Source organism: Salmo trutta, chromosome 2 (genome assembly GCF_901001165.1).
Source record: "Salmo trutta chromosome 2, fSalTru1.1, whole genome shotgun sequence".
Classification (NCBI taxonomy): domain Eukaryota; kingdom Metazoa; phylum Chordata; class Actinopteri; order Salmoniformes; family Salmonidae; genus Salmo; species Salmo trutta.
The window spans coordinates 11,286,013-11,299,412 of NC_042958.1; the positions used below are offsets into that span (position 1 = coordinate 11,286,013).

General features: G+C 41.0%; 1 protein-coding gene across 2 annotated transcripts in view; it reads left to right on the top strand.

Moving 5' to 3' along the window:
• Nucleotides 1-8,226: 8,226 nt before the first annotated feature.
• Nucleotides 8,227-13,400, top strand: part of LOC115150557 (polypeptide N-acetylgalactosaminyltransferase 11) — a 46,742-nt gene continuing 41,568 nt past the window's right edge. For both annotated transcript variants that reach the window (XM_029693989.1, XM_029693995.1), the window contains exon 1: nucleotides 8,227-8,508. The gene's annotated coding sequence lies outside the window, so the exon portion shown is untranslated. The remainder of the gene's footprint in view (nucleotides 8,509-13,400) is intronic.

Sequence of the window (13,400 nt, forward strand, 5' to 3'; positions counted from 1 at the left end):
GTTACACAACTGAATGCCTTCAACTGAAATGTGTCTTCCGCATTTAACCCAACCACTCTGAATCAGAGAGGTGCGGGAGGGGGGGCTGCCTTAATCGAATATTAGAGTGGCTTCCTCTCCTAACCTCTTCCTCATCTGAACATTGTCTGGCTGGATAGGCCTGTTTGAAAACTCAAACTCAATTTATGAATAGAAAAGAGCGGGAATTGATTTAACTTTTATCTTTTTTCAGAATGATGTAGTAAAAAAATAAATGTATGATGTAGTAGAAAAATAAATGTAAGAGTTTAGACTTTTGAGATCCAGCCATTGTTTAATTCACTGATAGTCAGTGGCGATTTTAGCATGCAAATATTGGTTGGGCAAACTCCCCCCAAAATTGTTTAGATGTATGCCAGCAAAGCCACTACACAACACTAAACAATACATTAATTGCACTGTAACGGTGTCAAACGGTGCCCACAAACTGTTATGGCCTACATAAAGCTGTCCCAAAAGCAGAGTATTCTTTTCAGCACCACGGAGTGAATCCTCACCACTGCTACACCTTTTTATTTCACCTTTATTTAACCAGGTAGGCCAATTGAGAAGAAGTTCTCATTTACAACTGCGACCTGGCCAAGATAAAGCAAAGCAGTGCAACACAAACAACACAGAGTTACACATGGGATATTGTCAATAACACAATAGAAAAATCTGTATACAGTGTGTGCAAATGCAGTAAGGAGGTAAGGCAATAAATAGGCCATAGTGGTGAAGTAATTACAATTTAGCAATTTACACTGGAGTGATATGTACAGATGAGGATGTGCAAGTACAAATACTGGTGTGCAAAAGAGCAGAAAAACAAAAACAAATATGGGGATGAGGTAGGTAGTTGGTTGGATGGGCTATTTACAGATGGGCTGTGTACAGCTGCAGTGATCGGTAAGCTGCTCTGACAGCTGACGCTTAAAGTTAGTGAGGGAGATATAAGTCTCCAACTTCAGTGGTTTTTGAAATTCGTTCCAGTCAATGGCAGCAGAGAACTGGAAGAAAAGGCAGCCAAAGGAGGTGTTGGCTTGCTATCAGCAGAGCCTTGTCTGGCAGCGAAACAGTTCATTCAGCCTAATTTATTGCCTTTTAAAAATGCGTAATTTCCAAAAAAAATCTCGAAAAAGACAATGAAAGCTCTTAAAAATATTAGATGAGGACATTTCTCTAAAATAGGCTATAGGCTACATGTGTACCACCAACAGCTAACAGCTTACTACACAACATACACTTAGTATTACTTTCTTAGTTACAGTATACATCTCTCTCTGGCATATTACATCATTTATGCAGCAACATACAAGACATTTTTGGACTCTCCTTGTTGTGCTGTGCTCACTTGAACAGGAAGGTGGCGCAGTCTGCTTTCGTGGGGAAATTTTGTCATCAAACTTTGTCATCAAAGTCTGGCATTCTCTGGATTTGGGGTGCTTTCAAGACAACTAGGAACTCTGAAAAAAAACAAGGTTGAATCATGACGTCAGTGATCTTCAGGTCAGAGCTCTAGAAAGAGGCCTCAGTTCCCGATTTGGAATTCCGAGTTGGATGACCGCTAAAAACATATTTCCCAGTTGGAGCTCGTTTTTTCAGAGTTCACAGTTGTCTTTAACTCACTGAAGTCTGAGATTTCCCAGTTCCGAGTTTCCAGTTGTTTTGAATGTGGTAGAAGTCATGCTGGATTGACAGCATGAATGTTTATCCTTTTAAGTTTGGAAAAGAGACCCTTAAACCCAGACTTGGACCACACACCCACTCCACTGAATAGCAGTTGTTGTTGAATCATTGTTGAATTTCCGATTTCCAACTGGTTGTTTAATTATTGCCGATGAGCAGCGATTAGTTTTACCTATAATTTCTCCTCATATGACAAGGATTGAAAAGGATTTGCCAGTAGATTGTCGACGTGATTCATGATGATGACTGCTTGTCTAGCTTGCTAGCTAAGATTTTGAAAGTATGATGTTGACATGATCAGTTCAATCAAAGCTACGGTAGATATAACGTGATTTGACATCCTTTTATCTGTGGCCAATGACCTTGAGCCTTCTTGGATGGCCAATGTAACTCTATGGCAGCACCCAAGGGGCTTGAATTTTTGAGCTCTCCCCGTAGATTTTGCGGTGAAGTTGTGTCCCCATGAGTGACAGAACACTGAGCCAATCACGGCGCAACTAGAGAACATTATCAACCCCTACGCTCCGTATATTCCCCTGGCTGCCCCAACACCACAGAAAGCACTGAGCTAGGCTGAAACACCTGCATTTTGGAGCTGCCTTACTCAAGAAAGCAAAAAAAAGAATGTTTGTATGCTGCATTATTAACTCAATCTTCTTTTTTTTTTTACATTGTTTGCAAACTGATATGTGACACGTATTAATGCAAAATAACGTGTAAAACAGGCAACAACAAAATTATTTTAATTCATTTTTTTGCTATTTTTTCTGCACCACCTGCCGTGAATGACAGGTCGCCACTGCTGATAGAGCATAGTTTACCTAAAGTGATTTGTGATTTAACAGCAAGCAACTCAAAATTCTTATAGACAAATCACATCGATGAAATTTAACATGCTCCTATGAACATCACATGTTGGTGATTATGGGTCATTTTCAATGGAAATACCAATTGACAACTGAAAAAAAGTAACAACAGGCATTTAGAGATTGAACTATATAATTTTTTAAAACGTTACTAGCTACTGACAGTTGTTAGCTAGCTAGCTCACCAGAGTCAGCATAATATCTCATTTGTTATTGCTAAAACAAAATGTCATTAACATACAGTAGTTCTTCATATTGACTAAATATAGTTATGGCTAACATACATTAGGCTACATATTAAAATGCTTTGCTTGCTTACCTCAACTCGAGAAAAAAAAAACAGTTTGTCGCTAAATCCTACAGGTTTGACCGAATGTTGTTTTTGAGTCTTGCATCAAGTGTCAGTTGACTAAAGAATGTTCCATGAAGTTAAAATGTTAAACATACCGAAATAAAATATCTCAAGACATAGCACTATTTTACATTAATGTCTGAGACATGTCTTGAAGACACACATAAAATGTCTCAAGACATGGCATTTAATGTCTTAAGACATCTTGAGACGTGTCTTGAGAAGTCTCAATTGCATGTCTCATGACATCTCAAGACGTTTTAAGACAATGGTGATGGCTGGGTATGTCCATCTATCCTATCTGAGGGCAAATTGGAGCTACTATCATCATATGGCAAATACCTGTCCATGCTTTCAGATCTACACCAAGTGCCTATAACTCTCAAGACTCCAAGGGGCCGTACCCAGCTTTTAAAATAATAATGAAGTTCAGTGTTCAAGGTTTCCAAAAATCAAATAAAAAAATAGAATCAAATTGTATTAGTCACATGTGCCGAATACAACAAGTATTACATCTTACAATGAAATGCTTACTTACGAGCCCCTAACCAACAATGCAGTTTCAAAAAATACAGATAAGATTAAGAGATAAAAGTAACAAGTAATTAAAGAGCAGCAGTGAAATAACAATAGCGAGACTATATACGGGGGGTACCGATACAGAGTCAATGTGAGGGGGCACCGGTTATTTGAGGTAGTATGTACATGTAGGTAGAGGGATGGGGGGGCACTGCAAATAGTCTGGGTAGCCATTTGACTAGATGTTCAGGAGTCTTATGGCTTGGGGGTAGAAGCTGTTTAGAAGCCTCTTGGACCTAGACTTGGCGCTCTGGTACCGCTTGCCATGCGGTAGCAGAGAGAACAGTCTATGACTAGAGTGGCTGGAGTCTTTGACAATTTTTAGGGCCTTCCTCTGACACCGCCTGGTATAGAGGTCCTGCATGGCAGGAAGCTTGGCCCCAGTGCGGTACTGGGCCGTTCGCACTACCCTCTGTAGTGCCTTGCGGTCAGAGGCCGAGCAGTTGCCATAACAGGCAGTGATGCAACCAGTCAGGATGCTCTCGATGGTGCAGCTGTAGAACCTTTTGAGGATCTGAGGACCCATGCCAAATCTTTTCAGTGTCCTGAGGGGGAATATGTTTTGTTGTGCCCTCTTCACGACTGTCCTGGTGTGCTTGGACCATGTTAGTTTGTTGGTGATGTGGACACCAAGGAACTTGAAGCTCCCAACCTTCTCCACTACAGCCCCGTCGATGAGAATGGGGACGTGCTTGGTCCTCTTTTTCCTGTAGTTCACAATCATCTCCTTTGTCTTGATCATGTTGAGGGAGAGGTTGTTGTCCTGACCCACATGGCCAGGTCTCTGATCTCCTCCCTATAGGCTATCTCATCATTGTCGGTGATCAGGCCTACCACTGTTGTGTTATCGGCAAATGTAATGATGGGGTTGGAGTCGTGCCTGGCTGTGCAGTCATGAGTGAACAAGGAGTACAGGAGGGGACTGAGCACGCACCCCTGAGGGGCCCCAGTGTTGAGGATCAGCGTGGCAGATGTGTTGTTACCTACCCTTACCACCTGGGGGCGGCTCGTCTGGAAGTCCAGAATCTAGTCGCAGAGAGAGGTGTTTAGTCCCACGGTCCTTATCTTATTGATGAGCTTTGAGGGCACTATGTTGTTGAATGCTGAGCTATAGTCAATTACTAGTATTCTCACATAGGTGTTACTTTTGTCCAGGTGGGAAAGGGCAGTGTGGAGTGCAATGGAGATTGCATAATCTGTGGATCTATTGGGTCGGTATGCAAATTGGAGTTGGTCTAGGGTTTCTGGGATGATGGTGTTGATGTGAGCCATGACCAGCCTTTCAATGCACTTCATAAAGACGTGAGTGCTACCGGTCAGTAGTCGTTTAGTAAGGTTACCTTAGTGTTCTTGGGCACAGTGACTATGGTGGTCTGTTTAAAACATGTTGGTATTACAGACTCAGACAGGGAGAGGTTGAAAATGTCAGTGAAGACACTTGCCAGTTGGTCAGCGCATGCTCGCAGTACATGTCCTGGTAATATGTCTGGCCCTGCAGCCTTGTGAATGTTGACCTGTTTAAAGGTCTTACTCACATCAGCTGTGGAGAGCGTGATCACACAGTCTTCCGGAACAGGTGGTGCTGTTTCAGTGTTATTTGCCCCGAAGCGAGCATAGAAGTAGTTTAGCTCATCTGGTAGGCTCGTGTCACTGGGCAGCTCTCGGCTTTACTTCCCCTTGTAGTTTGAAATGGTTTGCAAGCCCTGCCACATTTACCGAGCATCAGAGCCGGTGTAGTACGATTTAATCTTAGTCCTGTATTGACACTTTGCCTGTTTGATGGGTCGTCGGAGGGCAGAGCAGGATTTCTTATAAGCTTCCGGGTTAGAGTTCCGCTCCTTGAAAGCGGCAGCTTTAGCCTTTAGCTCAGATGCTGCCTGTAATCCATGGCTTCTGGTTGGGGTATGTGCATACTGTCACTGTGGGGACAACGTGGTGTACTCCTCAATGCCATCGGAGGAATCCCGGAACATATTCCAGTCTGTGCTAGCAAAACATTACTGTAGCTTAGCATCTGCTTCATCTGACTACTCTTTTTATTGATCTAGTCACTGGTGCTTCCTGCTTTAATTTTTCCTAGTACGCAGGAATCAGGAGGATAGAATTATGGTCAGATTTGCCAAATGGAGGGTGAGGGAGAGCTTTCTATGCATCGCTGTGTGTGGAGTATAGGTGGTCCAGAGTTCTTTTTCCTCTGGTACAGCTCATTCAATGCTGTCTTAGTGCCAGCTTCTGACTGTGGTGGTATGTAAACAGCTGAAAACTCAGATGAAAAGAATACAGATGAAAACTCTCTCGGTAGGTAGAGGGGTCTACAGCTTATCATGAGAAACTCTACCTCAGGCGAGCAATAGCCCAAGACTTCCTTAGATATCGTGCACCAGCTGTTGTTTACAAAAATACATAGACCGCCGCCCCTTGTCTTACCAGACGCCGCTGTTCTATTCTGCTGGTGCATCGTATAACCAGCCAGCTGTATGTTGATGTTGTCATCATTCAGCCACGACTACGTGAAGAATAAGATGTTACAGTTTTTAATGTCCTGTTGGTAGTTTAATGTTCTGCGTAACTCGTCGATTTTATTGTCCAAAGATTGCACATTTGCTAGCACAATGGAGGGAAGTGGGGGTTTATTCGATCGCCTGCGAATTCTCAGAAGGCAGCCGGACCTTCGGCCCCTCTTTCTCCGCCTTCTCTTCACGCAGATCACGGGGATCGGGGCCTGTTCCTGAGGAAGTAGCGTATTCTTCGCGTTGCGCTCGTCAGAGTTGTGAAAGGAAAAAAAGGATTCTGCTAGTCCGTGCTAAGTAATCTCAGTCCTGATGTCTAGAAGTTATTTTAGGACAAAAGAGATGGGAGCAGCAACATTATGTACAAAATAAGTAAAAAAATAATTTACAAACAAGGCAAATAAGCAAACAAAAAAACAATCGGCTGGGGGCACGTAAAACTTCTGCCATCTTCTCCGGCGCCATCTTACTTCCAAAGCTACCAATTGTTGTGGAATCCATAATCCAATGGGTTGGATTATGCATGAGGACGAAAAATGCAGTTTAACTAAAGACTATCAGTATTTAAATCTTCTCGATTTGTCAGTTGGATAATGGCAGGGGCGCAACTGTGGTTTTAGAAGTGGGGGGGACATAATATATATATATATATTTTTATCCAGTCGGATAAACACTCCAAACAGCCTACCCGCTGCTCGGAGGCGTCCGCATGGTCCGAAAGCACACCGTTGCCTCGTTTTGTATCACATTCAAATTATAAAGCTGGGGGATTCAAAAATGCTATTTCAGAATGTGTAGGTAAAGACTTACTGCTGATCTCAGGACGAAACAATTCTGGCTATCACACCCCAAACAAACGACACTTGCTCCAATGACACAACACATTTGTGTTGTTTTTACTCTAATAGTTTGCCTAATTTCAGTTTATGTGACAAAGCAAGATAGTATAATGTATAGAATCATTGTACCATCTAAACTGCTGTGAAGTATATTTTCCATAACCAAAAAGATTGTTATTTCTGCTGTTTGAAGTTGGTGTACAAAACCGAAAGTAAAAAATGCAAAAACAAAACTTAAGAACTGGTCTACTGCTTAAGTCTACTGCTTCTTAGACTTGCTTTCAAGTAGATTGATAGATTTATAACTCACATTTCTATGTGATTTTCGCCCGGGTCGCACAAAAAGTTCCATTTTGCCACTTTAAGGCAGGGATTTGTATGGGGGTGTATGGGGGTGGGGGCCACAAAAAATCTGAACTCATCATGATGGTGCTACAGTGCTTGTGGGTTTGTGTACCCACATCCATACCCACAATGCAGTCAGAGCCCCCTAAGTGAAATGTTGTTGGCCACAGGCTGCCAATTGCCCATCCCTGCATTAAGGTGTCTTTGATAGAATAAACTCTGCAAAAACAAATGTAGACATTAATATATGCATTTCTATAGCTTTCAAAATATGTTTTACAACGGTGGGGAGTGCCAAGATGGAGGCGCAGTGGCTTTAAAACCGCGCTCCCTGTCTGTAATCTAGTGTATAAATAGATTGTCTGTTGCAAAATATAGTTTCTATTTGACAAATTTAGGTAGGTCCCTCTTGTTTTGGTTTCCACTAATGCTATGCTGCGTCGACTGCAGGCATTTTCGAGTTTCGATTGCTCTGAACTGTGGGAATCAGTCATATTTGATTGGGTAATCCAGCATTATCAACTCCTACGCCGCACAGCGACTGCACTGTACGAGAACCAAGCCAGAGATACTTTTGAGGAGATGGAGAACTCAAAGGGAATCTTATTAAAGCCTATCGTGTACGTTGCCCATGCGTCGACAATGTGCCGCAAGGTGCATTCTGGGTGATTATGGGACAAGGCGATCTCTCCTTCACGGAGTGAATGGGAGTCAATTTGGCGCTAACAAAAAAATAAAACAGCATGAATCACGTGAACAAGAAGAACAACATTACATATATGTTCAGAGATGTGGGATAACTAACTTGTTCTCTGTAATATCGTATAGCTTTGAAATCGTGATATTACGTACTTTTGAGGAAAATAAGCAGGTTTCTCGACTCATTCCCTCACCTTTGTAAGGGATTGTTTGACGATTAGCTTTTGCAAACGCCTAACGCACCATGACAACCTGAACGCGATTGGTCGATAGTCTGCTGGGCGGAGCGTTTACGTATTTCAAGTCATTTCCCGCTGGCATTGTTATCTTCTCCTTTTCTAATATCTCTGACCAAACTCAGAAAAGAGTAGCTAGGTTGCTAGCGTTAGCTATAGCTATTTACTTGGTGCATTGGGTTGTTTTAAACCAAAGAGAATGGCCAAGCAACTAGAAACGGATTTGGATGGGATGTAGTTTTTTGTATCACGGGGGTGTTTGTTGTGTACTGACCGCGGTGGGGAGGTATGACTTGGGTGTTGACGCAGTACCTAACCAACGGAATTTGCAATACCAGCATAGACAAATTGGGATGTCAATGAAGCAAGTGCATCGTAAGTTTACGTGACACTTTATTTTCAGAAATGTTGGCATGGCTCGAGTCTCGATCCTCATTGGCGATGTCAGGGCTCGCGCTAACAAATAATGTTTGTATTGATGATTTTAACTAGCTACTGTTAGCTGCTTGTTGTTTTATTAGCTAGTGTGATCACAGACTGAAACGAAAGAGCGACCAATACATGTCAACTCACGTGTTAGTTAAAGCAAAGTTTCAGTAACTAGCGTGCGTGTCTTTTATTTTGCATTGTACGCTAACGTAGCTAACAACTAACGTTAACAGTTAGAAGTTTGCCGATCAGTTAAGTAGCTAGCTAGCTAGCTAACGTTATATCTAACGTCCTTAACCTGTTCGAAATTTGAGACAAAATATCCACAGGAAAGTATTTTTTTAGAGAGCCGGTATTGAGGCTGTTCTGAAGGCAAAACATTACTAACGCAACATTAGGAAGTTTTTTTTTAATGTTTTGTACACTAGGTGTAAATGCTTCGGTTGGACACCTAGGTAAAGTAATTTTACATTGGATATTCGGTTTTCGCTCGTCAGTAACAGTAGCATGAAATTGTGTCATGGTTAGAAGGGATACAGCTTTTGTAAAATTAACATGACTTGTTTATTCTAAACCAGGGGAGGAGAACAATCGACACCTTTTATGTGTGAATTGCACACAAAAAAAGTAATACAAAAAAATCTCGATTGCTTTCCATCTTCCCCTGTTTCAGAATATACAATTTTCATTGTCATGGCATGCTTGGTTCAAAAGCTATTGAGAGTTTTATATGGTATATTTAGTTTTCCCTCCTCGATAGCTATTGAACAAAGCATGCCATGGAAATGGTATATTCTGAAGCAGGGGGAAGATGGAAAACAATCAACACCTTTTGGTGTGAATATTTTTATTGAACCGGACCATATATTTTCCAGCAGCTGAAAGACACACTACCAGTTGCCTGCAGTTTAAATGTAATTTTTTCAACATTCTGGCTTGTAAGGAACATGTACACGATTTTGCAGCCATTAGTTTCAGGCTGTATATATACTAGTTAATTGTGTATTACAGCCTGATTAATCAGACTAGCTCTGGCTATACAGCATCACTGTGATTACTTTCTAAAAATCTTAAATTACAGCTCAATTTGAACAAAATCTAAATTTGTTGTTAATCATAATTAATCACAACACATCCTGCGATTAACTTGATTTAAAAATGTGAATTGTTTGACAGCCCTAATCATAATGCAAAATACAATGCAGAAAAATATACCAGATGGCATGGGCACTGTTGAGCTTTCACTGGTTGGGTGTGATCCTGGTCTAGATCTTTTGATTTGGTGCAACTTCCGGCGCACGTTTACTATGAGCACTGATGCTGTATTCGCTTTAAGTTATAGTAACCTACCATCAAAAACAATGGAGAAAATGCATCCATAACATTTTAACATGGAAATAGCGGTTCTATCATTTCTAACAGCCTACTGTAGCAGCTAATGTGTGGTGTTCAATGTAGGTCTACATTCCATGAAACATCCAGAGCTTGACATTGACCTGTTAATACACTTGTCCTTCAGACACGGAAGTGATCATCATTGTAAATAAGAACGTGTTCTTAACTGACTTGCCTAGTTAAATACATTTAAAGAAAGTAATAATAATCTAAAAACAATCGCAACTACCCACGACCCTGATGTTTTAAAGCAGTCCAGTTCAAAGTGAATGGCACAGATCCATATATGGCAATGGCCCACTGCAGCTCTGATTGGTTATGGTTTTGTTTCGGTATGTTGCATTAAAAGTGGCTAATATTCCGATTTATTCATTCACAATTCCCACCGTAAAGGGAAACGTTGATGGCGTTAACTAATGGGTAAAACTCTAGAAAGTTGAGTGAAGTTCAGTGACGTTCAATCTCGTGCTTCTCTGCGCGCACTGATATTTCTTCTGCGCTGCAGTCCCGGGGGAGGCGCAGCTTCGAGGGAACATTGGATGACACCATTGTTTTTAGCACTATCCACTGAGTTGTTAAACTATGGCCCGCGATATGGTTCAATGTGCCAATAAATCAGCACAATCTACTTTTTGGTTTTTTGAAATGGCTGGCATCTTGAAGCTAACATTGGGATCGTGTATACTCTGCTCTCTGTTACTCTTTTTTTTTATTTTTATGGTCATTAGCAATGTACAATACGGCCAACTTAGCAAAACACTGAATTTGTCGTAAGCGCATGGAGGCCGCCATCTTTATATACCTCTGCAATTGAAACTCAATGAAGGCGACATCTTTGTCAGTTTTCATCTTATGTTGTGTTTGTGCCTGCTGCTGCTATAAACCTTGCAGATGATATCAGAGTTGAACAGTAGCTTGACATTAAATGGAGCTTTGGCAGAATTTCAATGACTGCGTTTTAGTGCATCAATTTTAAGCTGGCGATCAGTGACAGTCTGTTTTGGCTGGGAAATCTGACATGCACTGTCAGCTGAGATCAGGCAGCTTTAGAAGCAAGGCGCAGTGCATCAATTGAGTGGCGCACCGGCCAGCTAAAATATATTTTTTTTATTGAGAGACAAGTGCCCCATGCCCAGGTGTCATTAGGAAGAAACGGCCTGCAATCGAGGATCATGTCCAACAGGCACTAAACCCATAGTTGGGCTAGTGATTCAAATATTGTACAATAAGGGAAATTCCACAGTAACTCAGATTTTACACTTAAAATGTTTGCAAAAAACCCCCCATTGATTTCAAAGTTGAACAAACCATACAACTCTATGCACAAGTACTACTTTTAACAATTTACACTGAACAATTTACTAAAACACATTTACTGGAAGAACTGTGAAGATGCCAAGTTTGGTAACAACATTTCTTTAAAATCTCCATCTGTTTTTTTAAGAAAACAGTTAAACATTTGCTCTGAATTAAGATTCAACGATCTCTGCAGAAAAAAATGGGGTGTCAGCTATGACAATACACACTGACATTGAAAAAAAAATATTTTGGTTATTGAACTATAGTAAGTGAAGTGAATTTAAACCCGGTAACAGAATTTCAAAATGGGTCCCTGATCTGTACAACACAGAAATGCATAAGGTTATGAATGGCATTCTCTTCGTGGTGATGTATCCTAAATAGGTACAAATATGTGATATCCTCCTTTGCATATTTGGGTATTATTCTACACACTGGCTATTTTAATGAGCTCTGCCCCCAAACAAGACCAAATTTGGTTGGTCTGTACTGGATCAAATCTGAACCAATCATAGATGTCTGTTTCACAAGTTTGGACATCAGAGTACAGAACAGTAGAGTACAGGAGAGTTTAATACAATACAGTACATTATAGTGTACTCAACTCTAGTGTGCTCTACTGTGTACTGTACTAAACTTTGCTCTAGTCTACTCTACTGTGCTGTTACCGCTCTGTGGGTCCAGGGTGGTGACAGGCAGCTCCAGTCTTATCCAAATGCCTGCTGCAATATGGCAGCTTTGGATTAGCCTAATGGCACAAGCCCCTCCTTTACTGTTTCAGCTGGAGAAAGGCTCCAGGTGGCTAATTTTAGACCACATAGACTACACTGGCATCTGTTTTTCTACCCTTTTCATATTTTTTTTATGGAGCCAGTTCAGCATATTTTTACAATTTCTATTCGGGTGAAAGTGTTGTGTGTGTGTGTGACAGGACTATGCCAACGAGAGAGACTAAAAGTATATTTGCACTTGTGCTGCTTGTCCTATTTTCTAAATTTGAACCAGAAAGGAACTAAATTAGCAAGGCTCTGTTCTCTTTTCTGTGGTACAATTTAAAACGGCTTTGTCCCTCTGGACCATGGCGGCTACATCTGATGAATCCCATTAACTCGCTGCCAACTTTAATTTACAATCTTCTTCTTCTCGTGAAACTCTGGCCTCTCAGCACTCAACTCCTCTGAAATGGATATTGATTTTGGTTATAAATTCAGCAGAGTCATTTTGAAAGTTAGTGTCCTGAGAACCACTGCTTTGACACAATATCTAAGCCGTTTCCATTTAGACAGTGTCGAGATCAGCTCGCCTCATTTTTCCTCCGTTTGCTTTCACGACATACTGTAGTCAGCCTAATGTCACAACAGTAGCCACCGCTGATAGTCCTGTTATTTGACCTGCTGGCAGAGCTCAAGGGCAGTCCTTCGTTTCCAATGTCTGTGACCACAGCAACCGACTTGGATGTTCAGTGCCTTCAGAAAGTATTCACAACCCTTTACTTTTTCCACATTTTGTTGAGTTACAGAAGGAATTTAATATTGATTACATTTAGATTTTATTTTTTATTTTTTTATCCCTGGCTTACACACAATAATCCATAATGTCAAAATGGAATTATGTATTTCAAATAAATTAAAAGCTGAAATGTCTTGAGTAAATAAGTACTCAACCCTGTTGTTATGGCAAGCCTAAATACGTTCAGGAGTAAAAATGTGCATACGTTGCATGGACTGACTCTGTGAAATAACAGTGTTTAACATGATTTCTGAATGACTACCTCATCTCTGTACCCCACACATACAATTATCTGTAAGGTCCCTCAGTCGAGCAGTGAATTTCAAACACAGATTCAACCACAAAGAAGGGCACCTATTAAATTTCCCTTTGAGCATGGTGAAGTTATTAATTATACTTTGTCTGGTGTATCAATGCACCCAGTCACTACAAAGATACAGGCATCCTTCCTAACTCAGTTGCCGGAGAGGATGGAAACAGTTCAGGTATTTCACCATGAGGCCAATAGTGACTTTGAAACAGTTATAGACTTTAATGGCTCTGAGAACACTGTGGATAGATCAACAACATATAAAATATAAACGCAATCTGTTGGTTTCATGAGGTGAAATAAAAGATCCCAGAAATGTTCCATA